The sequence below is a fragment of the Mangifera indica genome, chromosome 17, assembly GCF_011075055.1.
Source record: "Mangifera indica cultivar Alphonso chromosome 17, CATAS_Mindica_2.1, whole genome shotgun sequence".
Lineage (NCBI taxonomy): Eukaryota > Viridiplantae > Streptophyta > Magnoliopsida > Sapindales > Anacardiaceae > Mangifera > Mangifera indica.
In genome coordinates, this window is record NC_058153.1 from 10,581,702 (window position 1) to 10,597,949 (window position 16,248).

At 28.8% G+C, this 16,248-nt stretch overlaps 1 pseudogene; it reads left to right on the top strand.

Moving 5' to 3' along the window:
* The first annotated feature begins 977 nt into the window (after nt 1–977).
* Nucleotides 978–11,306, top strand: LOC123200228 (annotated as a pseudogene).
* Nucleotides 11,307–16,248: the final 4,942 nt, after the last annotated feature.

Consider the following 16,248-nt stretch of genomic DNA (forward strand, 5'->3'; position numbering starts at 1 on the left):
AAAAAAAATTCTTTATTTTTTAAAATCAAATTGTTATTGAAATAAAAAGCAAGTTAATTATTCTTGTTGGCTATAATTTTTAAATTGGCTTCACTATTCATAGTTGACATTTCTATTTATATAAACACTTTGTAAAAAAAATATTTTTTTGACGAAAAGCCCAATTTGATAGAGCTCGATGATAAGTTATGAAACCTCAAGAAGATTAAGATAAAATAGTTAAAGTAAAATAATATAATTTATAAAAATAATTAAAGTTTTTCATGAGATGGTAGTAGAAATATTTTTCTTTTATTTTACGGTAATAATAATAAAATAAATAAAATTCATGATTTCGTGATACCCAGTACATCTATAATTCTTGATGACATTTCATTTGCAGTGACTGCTTTACCAGGGAAAAGTTTTGCCATGAGAGAAGGGGAAGAGTTCAGCTATCATTTTCAGCTTTAAAAAGTCAATTCTTATCTTTTATTATATATAAATAGCAGTTTTATATTAATAGTAAGTCAATAATGTATTAAAATCGATATTATATATATATATATATATATATATATATATATATATATTATGATTGATTACATATTACTTTTGTTTTTATCTCTCTCTATATTTTTATTTTTTACACAATTATTTTATAAATGAATTCCTAAATTTGTTTATCTATAATATTTATGAACTTTTTTTAATTCATTTATATTGACGTTGTGTTTTTAAATGATAGATATTTGGATCAATTATTTATTACTGTCGTATTGGATGGAAATAATCAAATATATCTATTGACTTTTGGCATCGGTCCCAGGGAAGACCATAACATATAGTATTGGTTTTTAATAAAACTGAAAGATTGTTTTAGTAAGGTACCTCATTTAGCCATGGGTTCAAATTGACATGTCAGTATATTTTTTGCGATAGCTGAAGTATTCCCTGGTGTGCACTATAGTTATTATTATCATCACCTTCATTGTAACATGCAATCCAAGTACAAGAAGAATGCAAAAGTTGCATGGACGTATTGGAAAGCAGCTAAGGCGTACACGAAGAATGAATTTCGAGAGATAATGAAGTCATTAGCCTGTATGCACCCTGATACAACATCATACTTGTGTGAGGTGGGTTTCAATCAATGCGCATGGGCATATTTTCCAGGACATAGGTACAATATAACGACTACTAATATCATTGAGTCGTTTAATGCACTTGTCAGACAAGCTCAAAGTTTACCCATTACTATGCTAATCGAGTTCATCAAAGGTACATTGCAGCGATGATTTTATAAAAGAAGAAATCATGCAAGTAAGTACATATTCAATATTATAACATATTATAAATATGTATATGTAAACTTATACTTAATTACTCATCATATTTGTTTGTATTTATATGATTTGCAGATACTTGCACTGGCCTAATAACACTTTAGATAGAGGAAAAGATTGTCAAATGTGTATGAAAATCTTCAAACTTGGAGGTACGCCCTATAACATCTGAACGATATCAGGTTCTTGGTAGTGGCCAATATGATGCTCTGGTAGACCTTACAAAGCGGACATGTACCTGTAGAAAATTTCAACTATCACAGATTCCCTGCATGCAAGCCATTGTTGTTGTCAGATATATGAAACTTACCATCTACATTGAATGGGTGCATCCATATTACAACACTGTTTTTTATCGTACAATTTACGCAGAGGCTGTCAATCCATTAGAAGATCAATCAGAGTGGATCCATCTAGAGGAGGCAAGTGTTATCCACCTACCATTCATGCATCATCGTTATGTGGCACGTCCAGCAAAAAAAAAAAATAGGCGTCTTTCACAAGGAGAGATTGTTGAACAACTTATTTGTAATCGATGTCACAAACCTGAACATATGAGATAGAATTGCAAGAGTTCTTTTTCAATACCTAATTTTGTACCACCAAGTTTAAGAAGAAAAAAGAAAGATGGAAGATAACTATATTTATTATTGTACTTGTTAATTTTGATATAAATGTTGATATTGTACTTGTTATTTTAACTATAATGTTTATGATTATAATATATTTTGATATATTAGTTGTGATTATAATTATAAGTTTATATATACAGTTTCTAATTGTAATATATTATCTTTAAAATCTGTGATTGTACTTGTTAATGTATCTATAAAATTTTGGTTAGTAATCATTATATATGTCCATATTGATATCATATATTCATTTTCAGTCGTTTTTTGTTCATTATACTTATCGCTTACAATAATTATATAAAAAAAAATGCATATAAATGAATCAATATATGGATATACTAACAAATAAAACATATGAATAAATAAATATATATACATATACAAATGAGATGTAATATTATCGTTAATCAATATCTTGAAAAAATAGTTGTGTGTCTAAACGTGTGCGTAAGCGTAATGAGTCCTCCCCCTCGAAAGATAACGATCGGCCAAATGTTAAGCACTCGATATATCGTAACATGAACACATCATAATCACTGATAGAGGAGTCTGTTGTGGTATATCCACCACCCTATATAATGTAAATGGATCGTCCCATGGACTCTGACCTGTGTGAGACCAAAATGATGTCGTAGCTAGCAAATATGGTATCATCGATGTATACCCCAACATTTTTTGCCTAAATAACTTTAGGTGAGCAGTAAAACTTTGTAACGAGTCATAAACTATAATCTTTCACTCCTTCAAATCCAAGACCTCTATTACCCAATATGCATTATCAAAGTTTATCGGGATAAAAACTTGCACATCTTGATAAAATACATATATTAGACTTTAATTCAATATTCCTTGAAAAGTAATTGAGATTTGAATACTGGCCTCATCAATCACACTCCAGGGTTGCAAATGTAAATCAGATGAATAATCCGCATCTACCAGTTGTGTAAATAGTAGAGGAAACTGGTCATTATACCGATCTTTCATCCACGCAACATACTCATGAGGGATGCATCCAACAATGCAAGTTAGAATTGTTGTCTAGTTTTGACAAACATTCGTAGTATCATCATGTTGTCATTGATGTAATAATCTCAAAAAAGTATCTACATGTTGTAAAAATAGAAAATATAACGTTATCACGGACCTGAACGATCTTCTATGTTAAAAACAAAATTAATTGATCAAATGAACTCACCTCGTCAGATAACCATCTGGATTTATCCATGAGTGTACCCTGAAAGGCAATTTTGGTCATTTTTCCTATGTCGTACACATGATGTTTTTCCAAAAGATTTAGTTCTGTATACCATTTCTTAAAAATTTTCTCACACTCGATACTCGATAACTGCACAATCGGTCTCAACCAATGGATATGTGGTTTCAAGAGATTTGTATATGGGTTACAAATGAGTGGTCCTTTCTTGACAATTATATCACGAACTATATAAAAATACTATATCAAAACAAATAATACGTCATTTAAAATTACATTAACTTATGAAATTTTTATAAACTTTTTAATACCTTCTGTAAGACAACAGTCATGATTGGAGAATCTGCAAGTGAAGTTAGGTTGACTATGTTATCTTTCGAGATCGGTTGTAGTTAAATACATGAATTCAGTAAATGAATAATATATTTTTCAATCATACTTATTAAATTTCTTAAAAAATTTTCAACCTGAATAAGATCCCCTTATACAAGGAGCTCAACCACATCATTAGTGACCTTGTCATCCTAAAAGGAAATATCAATCACTTGTTTTCCCTTGCTTGATGTGTTAAGATAGATCAAACAGAGATCTTATTTTAATAACAAATTAAGAGTAAATGACAATTGATATTAACAAAAGTAACAATTTACAATGGTTAATCCAACAGTTTACTTCAACCTCTGCATAAGGTGATAATGGGGCATTCTCATAGGGTAATCCATCGTCCTCGGTGATATCCTATGATAATATTAACATTTCATATTAGGAAATCAAACTATTTAACAAAAATTTTAAAGTATACAGTTAACAATATATGTACCTTTAATGTCAAAATAAATGTCATAATAGGATCTCTCCTTGATGTGGCCTCCTCAACATTGGGACACTATCACAGTATTAACAATTTATATTGGTTAATTAAAGAGTTACGTTTATCGAGATTAGCAGGTGTACAATTGATAGTATACATATATTTACTTTTAAAACCAATGTCATCTTTGGATCTCCTATCAGTACAACCTTAGAAAATGTCAGGTCGCTGTTATAATGTTTATAGTAACGAGTTTAAAGAGAATCGATAATCGAATGTATAAATGAAATATAATATTAACAATTGATGTTATACTTACCAGAATCATCACAAAAGGTATCGGTGGGGAAACTGTGTGGGGTGATCTATCATCGCCGACATCATGTAACAGTATTAACAATTTATATTGGTTAATAAAGAGTTACGTTTATCAAGATTAGCAAGTGTATAGTCGATAGTATACATACATCTATTTTTAGAGCCGATGTCATCTCTAGATCTCCCATTGGTGTAGCCTCAAAAACGTTAGATTGTTGTCACAATGTCGATAGTAACGAGTTTAGAAAGAATCGATAATTAAATGTGTAAATGAAATATAATATTAACAATCGATGTTATACTTTCCAAAATCATCACAAAAGGTGTCAATAGGGAAATTGTGTAGGGTGATAAATCATCGCCAACATCTTGTAATAGTATTAACAATTTATATTAGTTAATAAAAAAGTTATGTTTATCAAGATTAATAGGTGTGCAATAGATAATATACATACATATACTTTTGGAATCGATGTCATCTCTGGATCCCCTATCGGTGTAGCCTTAGAAATGTCAGGCTACTGTGACAATGTTGATAGAAACTTTTTAACAAGTAATCAATCAATAATTGTTGAATTCAGATATAACATTTACAAATGACGTTATAATTACCAGACCCATCATAGAAGGTGTCATCGAAAAAACCTCATGTGATGATATGTCATCGGCCACATGAAAAGTCAATATAGAATCCTCTCTAGATGGTCCCTTATCAAATAATTGACTCTGTAATAATATCAACATTCACTAGTTAATAGAAGACTAAAAGTATTTTCAAAGTATCATTTTCAACATATTCAGAACGTTTAGCACTCACATCGACAATAAGTGGAGATGAGAATGCCTGACCCCTATCGATAATTCGTCACCATCGTCACGAGAAGATTATAACAACATATACAATTATTATAGGGTTTATATGGTTGCATATATAAATATATGAAATATCTAGTAAATTATTAATTTTTTTACCTGTCAGATAGTATCTATATAGTGATGAGATCGTGTTTCCTCCGTACGAGTCATCATATCCTCTATACAACTTAGTTTATCTTCTATACAAGTCATCTTATCCTCAATCTAACTAAACTATCCTCCATTTTAGCCTTTATACTAGTGAATTGATCTAAAATAAAATTCCTCATCAAGCTAATGCAGTATCAAAGTAATGAATAGGGAAATCTGATCCATTAACAAGAGGATCATTTGACGTGTGCTTAATGGTAGGGGGCATAGGCACGAGCTCTAATGATATGTGCTCGCCGATAGGGGTCATAATAGGGTTGCTAATCGGACAAGGCTAGCTGACAGGAGGCTAGATAAGAGCCTTGATAGGAAGAGGAGCAACGATCGGAGAAGGATTGTCAAGAAAACCCAATAATGCATCTCCTGATGATGCCAGGGGTGATATGGACAAAAAAAATCGACTATTCGACATTTCTATGTATCGGATGATATTATCATATCAATCTGTACCTTTCTCTACCAGAGATAAAACTAGTGAAAAATTAACATCATCCTGCAAATTTTTGTTTTAAGTGCATTTTGTTATTATACCGTATACATATGTTAATTAATAACAAATTAATAGTTACTACATCTCCAGTGAAGATAGTTGAGTAGATTTCTATCTCGGGATGTCTTTCATGTGATATCTCAACATTCAGGCAGCTTCTAAAATCGGTGAGATATCCACCCATTGATGTAGCAGGTCCAGTGTCTCATATATCCAAAATTACAATTTCAATTTAAATTGGTTACTGTATATATTTATAATCGTATTAAATCAATTATATTTTAATCACAAATCTTTTTTTAAATTAATAAATACCACAATTACCTGAAATGTTAGTGGAAATCCCTTGATACCATACTATTTAAGTTGGTTTTTCTTATTCTTTTTTGGGCTGAAATCTATAGAAATTCAGGAGATATTATTAAATATGGAGCAATATGTTATTTGTCACACCTGTACTCCCCATAGGTATACATTTAACCCATCAAAATGATCATCCAATTGTAATATTTTCAGAGGAATTGTTTTCCTCAAATCACTCTCTAATAACCTCATGTGAAGATAAAACAATAACACTAACTTTATTGTATTAGTGTCGTCCTCCCCCACAACCTCTGTTGGAAAACACAACTTGGATCAATATATGTAACTGACTTACACCTGTGAAAATATGTCTAAAGGATCCGATTTGTGGCCTTTAATGAAATATAGATGTCAATATCTACCATATGATTAGATCGAAGACCTATCATAATGGAAAACTCATATAGACTGAATCTTACATCCACATCATTAACTCAAAATCATAACTCCTTTCTCGATGTCACCTTATTTACCACTATAAGGATGAAGAAGTGTATTAGAACTCCACTAAATTAACTATCCTTCAAGTCTAGGAAGTGGTTGAAATAGGTATGTCAGAAAATTTGTAATTGTCTCTCTGTTAATAATTTTTTTATCACGACTCTCACATCTCTATATCCACGTATAGTAACTTCAGTATTGAAGTGTTTTTCGATAAGAAATCGCATTTCATCCCTTTTTCTCTTTTGTCCAGCTCCCTATATCAAAATTAAATTGTGATAATATTAAATTTATATCAATTTAATATTATAAATTATTCAATTCTAAACATAGAGGTCTTATTAAAAAAACAGATATCAAATTCGAATTCTACACGTTAAAAAACCTTAAGATGCACAAATTTCAATTTGCCACTTATATGAAAAATATCAAAAAAGCCCTAAAATTTTGTATAACATCATCCTGCCCCTTAAATCTAATCACGTGAATTCGCGTGGATGATAACTTTGGAAAAGTGCATTTTGCCCCCTACCACACGAATTCGCTTGTCAACTACACAAATTCGTGTGGTTGACCGTCACCCTCGCATGTCAACCAACTTTTCAAATTTATATTATGTCCCACCACACGATTAAAACTCGCATTTTTACCCTCAACCACAAGACTTCATATGGTCCACAAAGTTTGAAAAATGCACAAAACCTCTTCGTCTATGACAAATCTCACCACACAAATTCGTGTGGTCAGTGCGCTATTCACGTGGTCACTACCAAATTCGTGTGGTTTCATTTCACTTTCCAAACTTCGTTTTTCAAATGTCATTTCAACAACAATCAACTTTACATCTAATTTAACACAAAAGTCCTAAGGAAATTTATCAAATCATCAACAAATCAAGCAATTTCATTAAATTTTTCAAATCAAATCTTTAACACTAAACACGCAAATTTCACATCAAATCGAATAAATCTTGAACCGAAATGTATAAAGAAATGACAAAGATTGTTTTACTAATCTTTTTGTTCATTTTCATCGTAAAAAACATTGTAAAAATTGCTTGAGAAAATCGAAGGTATCGACTGCATAAAATATGTGTTTGAATTTGTTGTTTTCGTGTGTCCAATGGCTAAACATGTCATTTTTTTTCGATTTTGATATGAAGGGCATTTTCACCTCTATAGAAATTTAGGCATTATTGTTTAAAATTTAAATATAGGAGTAATTTCTTTTGTACCCTTAACTTTGGGACAATTTAATTAGTTTTCCTATATATATATATTAATTACCCGATAAAAGAGATTTTATGTCTGGTGGTTATGAGATTCGGACCAGCGAAAGTTTACTGATTTGTTGGAGAATCAAGTACAAGAATGTGAAGACTGATGAGACATAAAGTAGGGAATTGAAAATACCAAAATTTTACGTTCATGGTGGTGATAATATCAAAGTACAATGCTTAAAAGCTAATTGAATATTAATTGAAAGTGTCTCTCCTTAAGCCTAATGACGGTATTGAATTTAATTATAATAGTTGAGGCTAGGGTATATATATGTGTAACTGTTTAAGTAAAATGTAGAGTTATATAACTTAATGACTGATATCGTGATCTTGATATAATAAGAAAGTTGTTAAACTTTAATCGTAATTAATAAAATTGTAAAAAATAATTTCAAAACAATAATAAGTCATTTTTTAATGTTGAAGTGATTGTAAAAATCATTGTGGATGGTAACCACCATCTACAATTTATAGATTTTGGATATGATTGTGCCTTATGCACATCTTCTTTATTCTCAACCTACGGGCCTGTCACTATTTGCCTGTCACTAACCATTTTCTCAAATGTTATGTTGCGAGTTTGATAAAAAAGAGTTTTGATTGCATAATAATACCTTTAGAGATTGGTATAGAGATTCACTTATTTTGACATTTTTATAGTCTTTAAAGGGCGTTTGGTTTTGTGTAAATTTTTTATTACAAAAAATTAAAAAATTATCATAAAAATATATTATTTAAAAAATTACTTGGTATATATTATTACTATATTTAAAAAATTTGATAAAAATTACTATGTATAAATAATTATTATTTTTAGTTAGAGATAATAAAATAATACTAATATATTATTTTACTTAAATATCTTCGGTTATGAGTATTCTAAACTATTTTTTATGTTACTTATTATATTAATTAAAAATAAAGATATTTTTATCGTAAAAAATTAATAAGAAATAATATAATTGTAATAAAATCAATATTACTTTACTAATATTTTAATACCTGATATAAAGTTAGTAATTAGATTATTTTTCATATTACTTATTAAATTATTATTGATAATAAAAAGTTATATGTTAAAATATTTTATAATTAGACAAATCAAACAATTGAATATATTATCAAAAAGAGTTATGATGAAATACAAATAAAAATCCATTGATCGCTTCTTCTTCACATCTTTGTGTCATGATGTTAGATTAAGTAGACAAAAACGTTTTCTGAAAACAAAATAAAAATGAAATTGAATTAAAGTCTTCTTAACGATTAAACTATCATACATTTATTATTGATATATCCTCATCTGATTGAATGATTTTGAATTAACGATAAAGTAATATTTGTTTACATGATAACATATTATCATTAATACTCAAATAATATTCATTATAAATGCACATAATATTACTTTTTTTCTTTAATGTTAATATTATTACATCAAAACTCTTATTCAATCAAACTTACAGATATAACATTCGTAAATGTGATTAACAACAAAAAAATGTCATATCAACTTGTAACTTAAGAAGAAGACTCAAGTAAGACATAATCTATAAATAAGATACATAAGTTTATGTTAACCACAATTTTCACAATTTTTCTAACATTAAATGACAATTTTCTATTGTGTTAAATTCACTTTCAATAAAATCATGATTACTATACAATTCTTCTTTACCATATTGGAATCACAACGATGCCATCAAACCATATATTTTTATATTTCACAAAAACAGTTATATATAACTCTAACCTCCATTGGTATAGATTAAGTATATGTTTGATTCAATTTTTCTAATAAATTTAATTTTTCCTCATGTTTGAATGGCTCGTGTTAGTTTAAGATAAAAGTTAATTCCTTGAAGTCAATTTACCTTAAGTTAAGGAGTGGCTTATATTTATTACTCTAAGTTGACAATAGTTTAAAACAAGGCCATTATTCATGTTTCCCTCAATGCTAAATTGCAAAATTTGAGGCAAACATATTGTTGCTTGCATAATGCAATTATTTGATTCAGTTTAGCAACTCTTAAAAATAAATAAATAAATAAAAGAGAGAGGCTCATCCACCTTTTTTCACATATAATTGAATGTATCCAAATTTGTCCGAAAACATAATCATCAAGTGTGTATTATTACAATGAACCTTCTATTAAGTAAGGTTTGCAAACTCGAATCAAACTAAATAATTTGATTTATTCAATTCGGTACCATTGTTTTATTTGATTAAGATAAAACCAATTCCTTTGCAGTTTTATTATTTTGATTAATGATTGAATTGCCTTACTTTGATCCACAATTGAACTGTGTAATTCGTTGTGGCCTGGCTAGTACACTTTCTTTGTGTGTGCCCCTAAACCAAATTAGATTTTGATTAAATTTTATTTGAATTTTATTTTTCATGATTAAGTTCACAAAAATATTTTAAATATTATTTTAAAATATTATTCCACAAACCCCTAGATTTCATTATTATCATTCCTTTATTTCAAAGAAAACAAAAAGATAGACAGCACACAACACAAAAAACAAATAGAAAAGTGTTCTACGGCAACTACTCTTTCATCTCCATGATGCTGTAGTTGACCAGTCTTTTATAGACACTTTGCCTGTGTTCTACTACAAAGCCATTATTGGACTCAAGAACCCTTTTGACTGTGCTGTTTGTTTGTGTGAATTTGAGCCTGAAGATAAGCTTAGATTGTTGCCAAAATGTGGCCATGCCTTTCACATGGGGTGTATTGACACATGGCTCTTGTCTCACTCCACTTGCCCTTTATGTAGAGCTAGTTTGCTCCCTGATGTCTCTTCAAACAATACTTGTTCTCCCGTTGTTCTTGTTCTTGAATCTGGGAGTGACATCTCCAGGGAGATAGTTGCTGATAGAGAAAGTGCCAATTTAGGCAGAACAAGTTCAGTTCTTAGAACAAACGGTGAATTTGGATCATCCCACATTGATTATACTCAAAAATCTTGTGAAATTTTAACAAAAGAAGATGAAAATGGAATTCCCCCAGCACCTACTACAGTTGTTGTAGATTCAGGGGAAAAAGTTGCGCCTGTTAAACTGGGAAAGTTCCGAAATGTGGATGCTGCTGAAACTAGTAGTACTAATAATTTTGATGCTAGAAGGTGCTTTTCCATGGGGTCCTTTGTGTATGTAATGGATGAGAATTCTTAATTGCAAGTGCCAATAAGAACCCCCATGAAGAAACAGGCTAGTAAGAAGCCTTCCTTGCCACTGACGCCCGGTCACAGGCCAGCTATGTCGGAATGTGATTGTGAATCGAGAAGGGAATTCAGTGGCTTCAACACAGGCCTTGAAACTAATGTTGGTGCTAGCATTAGTGCTAGCTGTTGGGAGAAGCAAAAGGGATAAGGATAGCTTCTTTATATCGAAAATTTGGCTTTGAGGTAAAAAGGAGAAGCAGAATTTTGTATACTCAAAATGTGTATATGTATTATTGCTCCTTCAAATATATTTATAATGTCAAATTATGATAAATTTGGAAACGTTTTAATATGGTTAAAAAAAAAAATTGTCATATGATCAAACTCTTGAATTATCAAACTTATGTAATTGACACTGAGTAATTAACTTTACGATCAAATAACTAAACTTATCACCTACACACAAAACTACTATGAATATAACTTAAAGACATCTATTCAAAGATAGCTTAACATGAAAACTTAGACTTATAGATTTCATTATTTTGGGCATTCCCACAATCTCTTCAACATGTTAAATTAAGTTTTTTATACTTGGAATATCTACTTTCCATAAAATAGAATTTTGATTAAATGTCTAGTTTCTCTACTGTCACACAAAACTAATTACTTTGAATTGCATCATTACATGAAATCCTACAGATTTGTTTTCTAAATTAAATATTGTAGAAATGTGAAAGAGACATTTCGATCTTGGTATACAAATAGCACTACTAACACACAAATTGTTAAATTGATAAATTATATGAATTACATAACAATAGACAAAGACCTTTTAGTAACAAATTAACTTTTTTTTAAAACATTTCTTATTCTTATTATTTTAATATTTACGTGCATTGATTTACATACATGATTTAGTATTCGTCTTATTAATACAAATTTTCATTTTATATATATATATATAATTTATTATGATTGTTAATACTATAGTATGGACTGTATGGTCCATTAAAATATATCATTTTCTTTTTCTTTTTTTCTTTTAAGGAAATCAAATGGAAAACAGTATCAAAACCCACTTTCTAGAATATGTGCAGAGAATTGCTATCTTGAATAATTGTTATTATTATTTACAAGGATTTATTATTGTTATCAATTTAAAGGGCCACACATGAGAAATGGGTTCCACCAATAGTAAATACCCTATTTGTCATAGAGCATTTTGGATGGAACCTCAAAAATATTGCTCAAATTCTAATTAGTGTGTTGTGACTACAGTGGTTGTTGGTTGGTCCATTCAGTCTAATCATGTCTCTAAAATGCAGGAATGGTAATGGGATAGGACAATGTTGAAAACTTTAATTCTTGTTTCCATCTGCACAGGGAAGATCTTTGCTTATTTCCGTCCTGTCTCCAACATAAGGATAACATAAAGTAAGAAAAATTTTCCTCCTTAATGCTATATTTTTTTAGTGTTAAAATATATTTATAATAATTCAAAACTTTTAAATTTAATTCAATAGTTAATGCAATATTTTCTTTGTCCTATTCATAATTAAAAAGATTCTAATAATCTTTATTCATGTTTTTATCAAGAATCATCTCTCTGTAAATAGAAAGGTAGGTCAAAAACCTGTTTTGGAGGTCTGAATTTTCATTCTACTAAAATTAATGTGAGCCTAAATTTCATTTTATCGAATTGGATACGATTCTATATGACTGAAAAAAAAAAAAGAAAGGTAATGTCATATGTTAATTTTTAAGCTTTCAAAAGTCGTATTCTTATTTGCCATCAATTTTTGTAAGTGAATTTCGTTGAGTGAAATATAATTTTTGAAAATGTTATGAAAATTCAAGGGGTTCTAAAAATTTGAAAAAAAGCTTGAGGGTGTTTTGAAATTTGTTTTAATTTTATACACCTTTGATAATTTAAAAAATGACAATTACATTTTAAAATCTAAATAAAATAAAATATTTTAAAATTTATTATAATTTTAATAATATTTAAAGATTTGAGTGATAAATTTTTTAATTAATAAAAAATATTAATAATTTTACATTTATAATAAGTACTAATAACAATTTTAATAATTTCACTAAAAAGGTAAAACAACCATTTTCCCAAAACTAAATAAAATGTCCTAAGAAAAGTAAATAAGAAACCTAAGGTATAGTGAAATCTTGAACTTTCACCTTTCAATTTTTGAAAACTCAAACACTTATTCATAATTTTTTTTATGTTTAAAAATCTTATAATTTTCTCTCAACTCAAAATTTGAAAAATAAATAAACCATTTTAAGATTTGTTCTTTTTCTTCTAACGTCAATTTTTCCTTCTCTAGTCGTTGGGCATTCTCCCTCCTCTTTTATCTCTCTCTATAGTCTCTCTCTCTTGCCTCTCCAGTTATTTTTGACCGAAGATTAAGAGGAACAATCTTCCTACGAGAATTTGACTTAATGAAAGTAAATTACTGAGTGAGAATTTGACTTGTTGACAGTTGATGACCTGGGTTGGTAAATAGACAATTGGCCTAAGTGTAAATGAAGGGAGGTGAGATAGACAGTGAGGCTGCGCTGGGAAGTCAACATAAGCCCTTCTTTCATATTATTATAGACAATTCGAAAATTATCACTTAAAATGTATTTTAAATCTATTATTATCTCAATTATAATCATCAGACAATTTCTTCTCCAAATACGATAAAACTATATATATAATTTTGATACATAAAAAAATATATAAATGATGTATCATAATATAATTAAATGATTTTAAATTAAAAATAAAGTAACATCAATTACATAATGACATATTATTTGTATATCAATTTTTGATACTCAAAATATAAACATGTAATATTGCTCCTCCAAATATATTTGTAACGTCAAATTATAATAAATTTGGAAACATTTTAATTCAGTAAAAAAAAAATCGTTATATGGTCAAACTCCTGAGTTATCAAACTTATGTAATTGACACTAAAGAAGTAATCAACTTTACGATCAAATAACTAGACTTATTGCTTACATGCAAAACTACTCTAAATATGACTTGAAAACATCATTCCAGAGACGTTTCGATCTTGGTATACACATAGCACTATTGATATATACATTGTTAGATTGATAATTTATGAATAACATAACAATAGATGAAGACTTTCGTGTAATAAATTAACTATTTTTTAAAACATTTTTTATTCTTATTATTTTAACATTTCCATGCATTGATTTACAGTCATGATTTAATATCCTTCTTATTAATACAAATTTCCATTTCATATATATATATAATAAGTAATTGATTGAGACTGTTAATACTATAGTATGGACTATATGGTCCATTAAACTATATCATTTTCCCTTTTTTTTTTTTTTCTTTTAAGGAAAATGTAATGGAAGACAATATCAAAGCCCACTTTCTAGAATATGTGAAGAGAATTGCTATCTTGAATAATTGTTATTATTATTTACAAGGATTTATTATTGTTATCAATTTAAAGGGCCACACATGAGAAATGGGTTCCACCAATAGTAAATACCCTATTTGTCATAGAGCATTTTGGATGGAACCTCAAAAATATTGCTCAAATTCTAATTAGTGTGTTGTGACTACAGTTGTTGTTGGTTGGTCCATTCAGTCTAATCATGTCTCTAAAATGCAGGAATGGTAATGGGATAGGACAATGTTGAAAACTTTAATTCTTGTTTCCTTCTGCACAGGGAAGATCTTTGCTTATTTCCATGTGTCTCCAATATAAGGGTAAAGTAAAGTCTCTATCGCCTCTCCGTCAGAAAAATCTCCCTCCCCTTCCCTTCGCATCTATGTTGGAAGATAATGAAATATTTCTTTAATATTAAATATATTAATAATAATTTAAAATTTTTAAGTTTAATCCAATATTTGAATGTTTAAAAGATATGTAAGAGAATAGACGATCTAAAGAGAAGACAAATTGAGGAGAAGACGATGAGGATATATTTATCTTTATTTTTGTCTTATTCCTGATTAAAGAGATTCTAATCTCTATTCATGTTTTTATCAAAAAATCCTTTCTCTGTGAAAGGAAGGGTGGGCTAAAAATCTGTTTTGGAGTCCAAATTGTCATTCTACTAAAATTTATCTGAGCCTAAATTTCATTTTATCAAATTCTATATTTTTGGAAAAAAAAAAAAAAGGTAATGCTATATGTTAATTTATTCCCATGGTATGTTGACATTGAAGACGAACTTATCATATGTTGAATATTATCAAAATAGTATTTTTTTTATTTCGAATAATATCATATCATTTTATCAATATATCTTTTTTTTTTTTTCACATTTTCCGTCACCATTTTAATACATCAATATCCTAGCCTCACTTTTTTTTTTTTTTATAAGAAACCTCACTGTGGGGATCCTAACCACTAAACTAATAAACTCTTGTACTTTAATATGGGTAAAAATATATATTAATTTTTTATGATACGTCTTATCTTATTTATAACACATTTAATCCATTCATTAATCATTTTTAACCGTGCCATGGACAAATAATTATATCATAATCAAAAAATTGACTCATTAACATATTTGCAACTATTTACTTAATTATGTCGCTTAAATGTCACAACTATCAACCCAAACATGACAATATAAATTAATTAATTAATTAAAATTTCAATAGGAATACCCTAATGCATGCTCTTATCCCATGTTAAATTCATGTAGTATAAATTCGGAGAAAATGAAGTAATAAGGAGTGAAATCATGTGGGAATGAGATGGTTATGTTTCTTGCAATTGATCATTATTAAAAAACTAAATAAAATAATAATAAATAAATACATAAATAATACTGTCAAGAATCAAGATCCTAATATTGTGGAGGCTTTCTGAATTGGTTTTTTTTTTTTTTTTACAGGCTCAGGCTATATAGCTTTCTCCTTGGAATTGTTGACATTTCTAAACAATTTTCAGATCCCAATAGAAACCTGAGAAATAAAATATAAAGCTTCGTTGGGTCCTTGAAACATTATGAATAATCTTCTTCCACATGGGGTTTCTCACTTCTTTGTAAAGTCTACATCTAACATACCCCTTTTGTCAAGTTATATTCATAATTTTTTGAAGCCTTTATATGCTTTTTTGTCCATTGAATTAAAACTTCCAAGATTTTGAATCTCAATATTATT